Below are 10814 nucleotides of genomic sequence, written 5' to 3'. Positions count from 1 at the left end.
TATTACGCAGTTTGTCGAAGAAAATAACATTCTTCACCCTCACCAGCATGGCTTCAGAAGTGGTCTGTCTACTGTCACCCAACTTGTTGACATTCTACATGATTTCGCTAAAGCAATTAACGACCAAACACAAATAGACGTAATTTACCTGGACTTTTCAAAAGCATTTGACCGTGTCTGCCATGCAAAATTGCTTCTTAAACTCAAATATATTCTAGGGGATGGGCCAGTTCTGCAATGGATCCGCTGCTACTTATCTGACCGCCTCCAGTTTGTTCAGTTCGGCGCCCATACTTCCCGAACAATGCCAGTCCTCTCGGGTGTACCACAGGGCTCCGTTTTAGCGCCTATCCTGTTCCTCTTGTTTGTAAACGACATAGCTAGTCAGGTGGATTCCAAGATAAGACTATTCGCAGATGACTGCGTCCTGTATAGAGAAGTTCTGAACCAGCAAGACCAAATTGCTCTCAACAAGGATTTTGGTTTGATAACCCAATGGTGCACGGACTGGCAAATGGCCATAAACCTTAGCAAAACAGTGTCAATGTCTATAACAAAAAAGAAATCTAAGCTTTGTTTTTCGTACGGATGTCACAGTACGACCCTCAAAACAGTCACTGAGTATAAGTACTTGGGCGTCGTGGTCTCATCAGATATGGGTTGGTCAGCTCATGTAGACTATGTGGCAAACAAAGCGATGCGGAAGTTAATGTATCTAAAACGGGCCCTGCGGTACTCTAGGAGGGAAGCCAAACTTTTGGCTTATGTGATGTGTATTCGCCCGATCTTGGAATATGCGAACGTGGCGTGGTTTCCGTTTGCCCAAAATCAAATATCTACGCTCGAAGCCGTCCAGCGGAAGGCCGCACGTTTTATCTGCAACAGATACCAGCGCACCGACTCACCCACGCAGATGCTGACCGAGATTGGGCTTCATACACTAACCAGCCGTGCGCTGCTACAACGTCTGAAATTTTTGTACCTTATCTTGCATAACATGATTAAAGTAAATCCTGATACCTACATTTCTTTCAATACTTGCAGAGAAACCCGTCATAAGCATCAATTCACACTCCAAGAATATTTTTGTGCCAATAATACCTACAGTTTTTCGTTTTTCCAGCGAGCTGTGCGTGAGTGGAATTCTTTAGATCAGAGTGTGGTCTCGCAGTCTTCAATTGACAAATTTGTTGAACTTGCTAGCATTTCTGTACTATCAACAACGCGGATGTGATGTCATCACTTATGTGTCTTCCTTTTGCTTTTTATGTATAAATGTAAATCTGTGATAACGTCAGTGCATGAATGACGGTATCCTAAGTGTTTTTTTTTTTTATGTGCTTGCCTCTTTTTTGTTGCAGTGTCTTCGCATACTCTTGTGCACAAACGTGTGTATGGTTCTATGAGCAAATGTATACGGACACTTAATCCACTCCTGTAAAAATCCCTAAAAGGATTGACAGTATCTCCAAATAAAAACAAAATAATAAATAAAGAGAAAGTATATATAGCAAACGGGGCCGCCTGCAGTAACTACTTCGCTGGGTATACTGGCGCCTGAACAACGGCCGGCGGGAAGGATGGGAGAAGTATAGACAGAATGAAGAGGTGGAGGTAGGAGGATATAAAGGGGGGGGGGGGGGGGGGGGGGGCATCTGCAATCTGTAGGTGGAAAGATTACACAACTACGCTCGTCTGAGTGTCCTATCACAGTTCAGTGGTACCCAGCGGCTAACTGTCATAGGAAGCAGCCGCGTTGGGATTCCTGGCTTCCCTATTGTCGACGCAAGTAGCTAGGGGTTGGACTTTTCGGTTTTATTCCTTGAAAATGCGGTGGACTTTTTTAACGCACTGTTCTGTTGTTTTCGGCGGATATTATTTCCTAGGGATGAAATATTGGTATTACTGGTATTTTCCGGGGATATAATGTGCTGTTCCTGTGTGGCCAAAAATCACTCAGAGAAGGTCACTTAATTAACTCACAAATGGTCTTTAGTTACTGTTAAAGCAGTCGAGGCTGTGCTTTCAGAAAGAATTAATAACGTGAATAAAGAAGAAAACTGGAGGGAAATAATGGAGCCGTTAGACAAATTGCGGGTGGAAGCTTATTTCTAAAGGGTGGTCTTCGGGCTGACGACTGTGATGGAACTGCCGCTTAATCGTCGAGGTATAGCCTGAAGACACTTTTCCGCAACGCTTATGCGTGGTTTCGGATGTCTTTAGACGCAGTGAAGAAACCAAGTAACTGCCCTGAGCAGGTAATGACAGTGAACAGTGCTGCGTTAGCAGACAACGTTTGGTGGCGAGGTGGGGCCAGCGGACCCTACTAGTCTCCAGAGACCTGTAAGGTAGCCGAGAAATAGCTCAAAACGCACAGATGCGCTACTTCCAGCGGTGCATCGTCTCACTGCTCCCCTAGTTTGTGCACTTTGTTAATCCTCCCCTATTTTACCTATGAAGTAGGAGTGTCACTCATACGCAGTAGCCAGCTAGCTGCGGCGTGCATGTCAAGGATAGTGACCTTTTTCAATTAAAACCGAATTTCTAAGATAGAATTATACTTTTATCTATTCGAATTTCGAATTGTACTCTCCGAGATATTTTGCCCGAAAAATTGCTCTCATTTCATGAGCGTTTCTTTTGATTCCGAAAGTAGTGCAAAGCCAGGGATAAACAAAATTATAGGCGGCGAGCTGTAGTCTGATAAAACTCAAGAACGAAGTGGCAAATGTTCCGTTTAACCGGCTTGCACTCGCGCGTGTGGACCTGCGTGACAGGTGCAAGGCCGCTGACACTGACGCTATGGCAACAGGTCAGTGATATTGGTTTGAAGGCCCTTATTTGAGGGGCGTTTGCCGCTTCGTTGTTTAATTGCATCTCTCTATCTCATATTGCTGTCTAGGCTGTCGTGTGCACCTGACGCTAGCACAGTGAAAACAGCAGTGGAAGCGATTTGCAACAGCCCACAGAGGCGGCGTTTCGGCATCTCCCGCACCCGATGGAAAGGCCTATATATGCGATATTTTTGTTGTAGGCTATTAACGTTACCAGGTACTAAAGGTATTTGAGAAAAATTTTAAAGAAAATTGAAGATGAGGGTTTTGTATTTAATAGAAATCCAATTGGGCCATTTTTGGCAGTCTGCGAATTCCAACAGATCTGAACACGCCAGATCTGAACGGGCCTGGGAAAGGGACATTTAATGCGGCCAACAGATAGCTGGGGGTCTTTTGGGGGCAACAGAGCGAATTTCAAGTGAAGGCAAAAATTGGCTGAGGCTTAGCTTGGTTAAGCCCGGTAATTGCGGAAGCAATTTCCCCTGGCTGCGCCTAGGTTGACTGGTGGTGTGTCTTGGTGGCGCTCTTAGTAAGGGTTATGTTACACCCGGATTCATTACACCCGAATCTTCTTCAGAGTTTGTACGTAGTCGCCGAGCTGCATATTGAGCACGCCGTCTCGAAAGTGGTTCTTCAAGTTCTTCTTCTGTCTCCGTAGCTCGTTGTTTCTTCCTGGTTTCACACTGGCCAGCCGCCTTCTCCTTAAGCTTGGCAGTAGACGGCATCGTACGCGGTACGGCAGAACCGCCGTTGGTAGCTACCGCAGCTCCACACTGACGGCGCGAGCTGAGGCCCTGGTTTTTAACAGCTGGTGTGACGTCATTCCGGCTGTAGCACCCCCTAGCGGGAGGAGCGCGAGGCTCACCGCTGTTGGTAGCTACCGCCGCTCCACACTGACGGCGCGAGCTGGGGCCCTGGTTTTTCGCAGCTGGTGTCACGTCACTCCGGCTGTAGCGCCCCTAGCGGAGTATCGCGAGGCTCACCGCTGTTGGTAGCTACCGCCGCTCCACACTGACGGCGCGAGCTGGGGCCCTGGTTTTTCGCAGCTGGTGTGACGTCACAACAGAGGTCAAGCTAAAGGTCAATGGTAACTACCGCCGCGCTACGCTGAAGGCACAAACCGCTAGCAGTATTGCTTTCGCAATAAAAAGTAATTTGGGGTGACCGAAAGTCACGTGAAGGGATGAGATTAGGCAGTTTGTGAGGATAGAGTGGCCGCGGTTAGCCGCATGGGAAGCATGATATGGAGAGCATTGGGAGAGCCCCTTGTCCTGGAGCGGACATTGATGATGATGTTGAACAACCACAGCTAATGAGAACACAGATTAAAATGAAACTGGTAGATATGAGAGGAAAGAAAATAATAAGCGCAAAAATTTGTACACACGTTAACAGAAGCAAATAAATGCTGTAGCCAGATACTGGCTACAAAATGTCAAACAATGGCGAATACACTGAAACGAAATTAGCATACGCAGGAGGAAGAAAAAAAAGGGTGCCGTAAGAAGGAACGAAAGGGGAAGAAATACACTGCAAAAGTGGTTTAAACAAAATAAACGAAAAAGAAAAAGCTGCAAAGGTAAGCAAGGGTTCTGACAAAGCAGTAACTGTCATAGTTCTGCCCGTTTCCCTGAACTATCGAGTGGTTGAAGGTGCTTCGTCAAGCCATCTGGAATAGCGGCAAGAGATACACCTTTTTTCTTCTGAATCCTGAATAACTTAGGTACGTCGGCAGTGGATCCGTAACCAACGTACACGCTCTTTTGAATCAAGAAACTTAATTTTCGTTTCCGCAGTGCCCGCTCAATACATTAATGCATCACGGCTTCGGTCATGCACGGGCCCTTTTCATTGTCTAACAAAAGACACTCAGGAAGATCCTCTTGGGCTATTGTTCGGCGCTTGAAGATTATTAGCGTAGGCAACTTTTCGCCTGACATCTTGCGCGTGAGCGTTCTTGTTCCAACACCGTCAACACTACGATTTGGCGGCATATCAAGACACTTTACATTTCATGCTGTATAGCTCTAGAAGAATGTTAATTGCGTTAGTTCCAAGAAGAGCAAAGCGTTTAGATGGTCACAACATTAATAATAGAAATGTTCATAATTCATAAAGAGTTCTACACTGCATCTTCTGAATGCCACTTGCTTCCATGAGCCGCAGCACGAACTCCCTTGAAAAGTCATCATCATTATTATCATAATCACCTTTACTACACCCACTGCAGGGCGGGCCTTTTCGATACCCCTCCAAATAACCATGTCCTGTGCCAGCTGCGGCCACCGTATCCCAGCAAACTTCCTAATCTCATCTGCCAACCTGACTTCCTTACGCCCCTGCAATGTTTGCCTTCTCTTAGAATCCACTCCGTTACCCTTACCTACCATCGGTCATCTTGCCCTCCCATTACATGCCCTGCCCATGCTCATTTGTTTCTTAATTAAAAGATAGGGCGAGAAGTGGGCTCAGGGGGAAGTTAGACATCGCGAAGAGCAGGGGCAAGGTGGGCAGATCACATGTCTGCAACATGGGCACAGGACGCGCGCTGCTGTGGCAGAGCGCTCAAGATGGTGTCCGTCGCGAAGGTTAACTCCAGTTCGAGGGCGCGGCTCGTTCTTCTAGCCGGCCCTGGAGAAGAGGATGTCCTTGAGGGAGGAGCAGGGAAGTTTGAGCCTACGGTATCCGTCGTGCAGGGGGCGTGTTCTCCGTCGAACACCGAACACTCATAAAGCATACGCATAAGCGTTTCGGTATCACCACAACGCACGCACAGCAGGTGGGGGCCGCCACGAAATCGGTGCACCAGTGCACCAGCACACTACCAGTGCACCAGCGGATAAGGACGGTACGACGATTCCGATTGGATAGCTCGGTCGCAAACACTACTTCCTCGGCCTAAAGTCATGCAAAATGCTTGCCCGCTTGCCACTTTCCCCATGGCTCGTACCTCGTGCACTGTTTTCCCAAGCTGCACTGCCCGCCCAGTTCTGGGATCGTCTGAAAAAGGTGTATGACGTTCACTGCCGCTAAATTGATGTTGTTTTTTCTTTCCTGTGAACGTCAATTTAGCGCATATTTCTAAAAAAATAATGTACAGTCGAGGACAAAAGTCTGTGGACCACATGTTCCTCAAACGAAGCCGATAGCTTTATTATTAGTCGGCGGCTGGAGGCCGCGCTTGCGGAGATGAAAGAACAAAATTTTGTTCGGCTGACTACTGGCTCGAGGCCGCTTACTTCCGGTGGCTTCTCTTTCGGGCGCCTGATGCGCCATCCAGCCCCCTAGTGAAGATCAGTGGGTAAAACTTTGGTGTGAAAAGTAGGCTTAGCGCCCATAGGAATACATGGAAGCAAAAGTTTTAAAAGAAGTTTTCTGATTTCACAGTGCAACCAGGATGTCGTCCCTTCGTAAAGAATAATTAACCACGTTCATCCTAGAACAGATTCTGAAAGCATGAAGCGTCATTTCGAAGGCGATGTATTTTTATTGCGTAAGAAATACTGCGCCAGGTTTCGAGCCGTCGCGTAGCTCCCGGCGGTGGCCGAGGTCAAAGAGATGGAGCGCCGTTACCATAGCAACCGTTTAGCCACTCTCCACCAGGCGGCGGCGCATAGTCGCGCGTTCTCGACGCATGTGTCGGAATGCGGAGAAAGAAGAGAGGAAGCGGGAGGGAAACGGGGAATAAATACGCCCGTTCGCCTCGGGCAAAACAGTTGCTGCTTGCTTACGCAACTTGCCCGGTTTAACCAGAGCTAAACGTCAGGTAATTTTTCATAGGAGTGTCTCCTGGCTGGGTACGAAACGGAAGCGTGGCCTATGGAAACTCATTTAAACAATACTTCCAGAAATATTTTTCTCGTTCCACAGAGTACCGATGGAGGTGGCCGTTTGTTGACAGCTGACGAGTGTTTTGAAGAAGAGTGTGACGAAGTATGTTGCGTCATTTCGAAGATATATCTTTGTAAAACGCCACGACAAATGTGCGTTGTGAAGCCGGACGTATACTCCCGAAAGGCGTACTATCCACTCGGTGTTTCTCCGAATCGCGCAAGCTTCTCGTGTAGATCCTCGATCCTGCCTCGTGTGCTACATTTGCTCACTCGTACAGTCGTTCAAACTAGATAGCCTAGACAGCATTACGTGAAAATGCAGTTCTCAAACGCCACGGCAAGTGTACGTCATCTTCGCGACGTCCCTCAAAATGTAAAGTTACTTGCTTGTAAAACATTGATCAGGTCAAATCTTGAGTACGCAACCGCCGTTTGGAATCCACAGCAAGCATACCTCATTGATTCATTAGAAGCCGTGCAAAACAGAGCCGCCCGTTTGATTCATCGTTCATATTCATCCGATATTAGTGTTTCATCTCTCAAGTTACAGTCCCAATTATCCAGTCTTTCCCTCCGTCGTCGCATTTCTAGCCTGTCTATTTCAAAGATTTCATTATTCCAAACTTAGACAGCAGCCATACATCTGCGCACCGCCATCACGCACGTCTCACCTCATTGGTCATCCGGTGAAAGTCAGACGCCAACATGCCTGTACGACTACTTTTCCAAGACATTTTTCCTCCACGCAGCAAGCGACTGGAACGACCTTCCCCATCAAATCGCAGCCATCACCTGCCCATAATCATTCCTAGATAAAGTTACGCCGCACCTGTCATCATGAAAAATACTCTCTCATATTAACCCCAACCCTTATGTAATACCCTCGAGAAATAAATAAAAGCGAAATGAAATGAAAGAAAACTACGCTCTGCAGCAGGCAGCGCCGCCAGCCTCCGGCTCCGGTTTGGCTCCGGCGTCCGTTTGTAATCACAGTGTTAGTCGTTCGCTACGGTATGCGGTTCGTTTATCGCGCTGTTTGAGGGCTGTCTTCAATGTAAACCTTGCTGCCGTTTGAGCGACAGTATTTACGAGGGAAACGGCAGAAATGTCAGACTACACGAGAACCTGGCGCGATTTGTGGAAATACCCAGTGGACAGAGCGCCTTTTGGGAGTAGGCCTATACTTACTTCCGGCTACACAACACACATTTATCGTGGCGTTTTACAAAGATAGCTTCGAAATAACGTAACATGCTTAATCGCACTCTTCTTCAAAGTACTTGCCAACTAATAACGAACGGCCGTCTCCATGGGTACTCTGTGAAATGAGAAAAATACTTCTGAAAGTTTTGCTTACGTATCTGCTTCTATAGCTTCTACGGGCCGCACTTCCGTTCCGCTCCTCCAGCCGGGAGTCACTCCCATGAGTAGGCGTTTTGAAAGTGCATCGCCTCAGAAATGACACTTCATACTTTCAGAACCTGTTCTTAGATGAATTTGATTGTTCTGCACGAAGGGACGACATCATAGGTGCACAGTGAAATCATAAAACTCTTTTGAAAACTTTTGCTTCCATGTATTCCTATGGGCTCTAAACCTACTTTTCATCCCCAGTCCGCCTGCCGCAAACCCCCCGCTTTGTTTGTAAACACGGTGTTGCTATGCCGACTAAACCGCAGAGTTCTTTGATATTACCAGTTTCGAAACTTCCCATAGGGTCTATGTATCAAAAAAGGGCAGTTTGACGTGGCCAAAATTTGGGTCTACAGTCTAGCCGGCTCATACCGAACCTGAAGATCACGCGGATTGTATTCGTTGTATCCGAGGTTCGTAGTAAGTCGACTTTCCATGTTACAGCCAAAAATACAAAGCCACGCAGCGCAAGTCCGTTATGCCCGTCTTTTTATTCAAACTAGGGCACATTACGGCTCTTTCCTAGCTCTCCAGAGCAGTAGCATGCCCCTCGCCGATAGCTTTGCTACCCACTAGCTGCTTTATAGACGGGACATAACTAACTGCGACGGAAGCCTCGACGGCATCTAGTGGTATACGTCGGCCCCTCGTCATCGTCTTCAGCATATTCCTGGCAATGGTAGAGTGTTCGTACTTCGCGCACTAATACTTTCTTCAGTGCATGGGTCTCCAAAGTCGGCGTTATCACCCGCACCAACGAAGTCATCCGAAGCGGCATCAAGTCGTCAACATCGGGGCGGCAACATCACACGTCACGACATCATCACGACATCAGGGCGGCAACACGTCGTCGATGCTGAGCATCGACGATGTGTTGCTGCAATCTAAATGCGTCCGATAACGACAGTGTCTTCCATCGGAACGCGGATTATAAACTCTGTCCTACGAACGTAATTCTTGACGCACCTTGCAGCCAGTTCCATCCACGCAAACTTACTCCATGGCGAGGAAGAGTGTTACCCAAACTGGGAACTCACCCCTTCCGACGGACGTGGATGACGTGCCTCGGAAGGGCTCTGTAATATTCAGCTCCTGACTTTGGCATTGCACGCCAGATCTACGCTATTTTCTGTCACCGAGCCCGTGAATGTGTAAGGATCCACCTGGCACCTCATTTGCCTGGACCCAACCGTCCACCGCTGGACCGGCACCTCATCTTTGACCCGCCACGAAGCAGCCGAGATAAGTCTAACGCTCAGAGTCGCGCCGCTTCGACCGCAGCGCACAGCTGGGTCTTGCGCCGCATGTGCAGAAGCTCCGCCATCGCCGCAGCTGCCACCGCCTCGAAGCCATCGACATGTAGTACCAAGTAGACGGTACGTCTATCGCTCAAGAATTGAACGACGACCCTCGCTGTACCCGAGCCGTTAACGCCCAACGTGCGGCCTACCCGAAGAAGAACGCTACCCTTACAAGCGGAAACCCTCATGTCCGCCATGGCACCCCCTCCATCACCGAAGACTCCCGCTCAGGTCTTCATGTCCCCCTGTCTCGACTCCCAGCAGAACACTACAAGATCATCTTCCGCCCCGGAGGCGGCCTCGACCTCCACACCGCTACCAACAGGGCCCTCCTGACCCCACTTCGCGCCGCCGCCAAAGTTGACTACGCCATCCCCCGTACCGAGGCCACGTACGTATCCACCCATACAACTCATTCACTGTCAGTTCACACTCGGACCAACGCATCCGATTATACGTCCGAACCCCTGAGTTGCGTCTCGCAACCCATTCGTAGCCCCTGCGCGCGTATGTTGCCGCTCCTGACAACGACCTCCGCGGCATAATCTACAACTCCGTGGACAAACAGTCCAAAGAGGAGGTCATAGCGGACCTTCAAGTCATGAACCTCAGCAACACCTATACGCCATTGCCGATGCAAGACAGATGGGTCGCACCCGGTCCATCCTGACCACCTTCGTCGTGACGAAGGAGTTCTCCCGCACCGTAGTATTCAGTTGCGGCCTTTTCATCTGCCACCCCTTCCGCCCCAAGACCGAAGTCTGCACCAATTGTTGGAGCCACGGTAATCGCTCCGACTTATGTACCCAGCCCAGATTCGTACCCTGCCTCCGCTGCGGAGCCGTGCACGCGACTCGGGACCCCCCGGACTGCACCCCTAAGTGTATCTTGTGCCGCGGCACACATGACACGGGGTCCACCGGTGTGGGCTCCGCTTCGCGCGGACGGGTTCCTCCCCACCCACATCCGCCCTCGAGTCAACGTCATCCACCTCACCGCCATCAACACCATTCACCAAGGACCCCCGCCCATCTAGACACTGTCAACGATCCAGCTCCCGGGCACGTCAGGAACACAACACCCGCCGCCGTTCCGTCTCTTTTCCACCGCTGCCGAGGCAAGACACCCCATCGACTTCTCAGGCGAGCCGGCGATCGCAGTCTCCCACCCCCGACCCCGAAAAAGAAGAGCTCATAGCTCAAGTCGCTGCCCAGGTTAAGGAGATTGCCCTCCCTCTTCAGGCGTTGCTAGGCGCCTACACCTACCCACCCCTTCCCCACATCGCCTCCCCCAACCCGTCGTTCCCACCTCACCACTACCACCTCCCGCCCCCATATTCACCTCCTCGGAAGCATCCTCCCGCAGCCCTCCACAAAAGAGGCGCTCAACAACCGAGCCCGCCCCCACGCCGGAGGTGGAGGCGGTCATCC

This window comes from Amblyomma mixtum, chromosome 3, assembly GCF_055824585.1.
Source record: "Amblyomma mixtum isolate Tamu chromosome 3, ASM5582458v1, whole genome shotgun sequence".
Classification (NCBI taxonomy): domain Eukaryota; kingdom Metazoa; phylum Arthropoda; class Arachnida; order Ixodida; family Ixodidae; genus Amblyomma; species Amblyomma mixtum.
Note: the sequence above shows the minus strand (reverse complement) of the source record.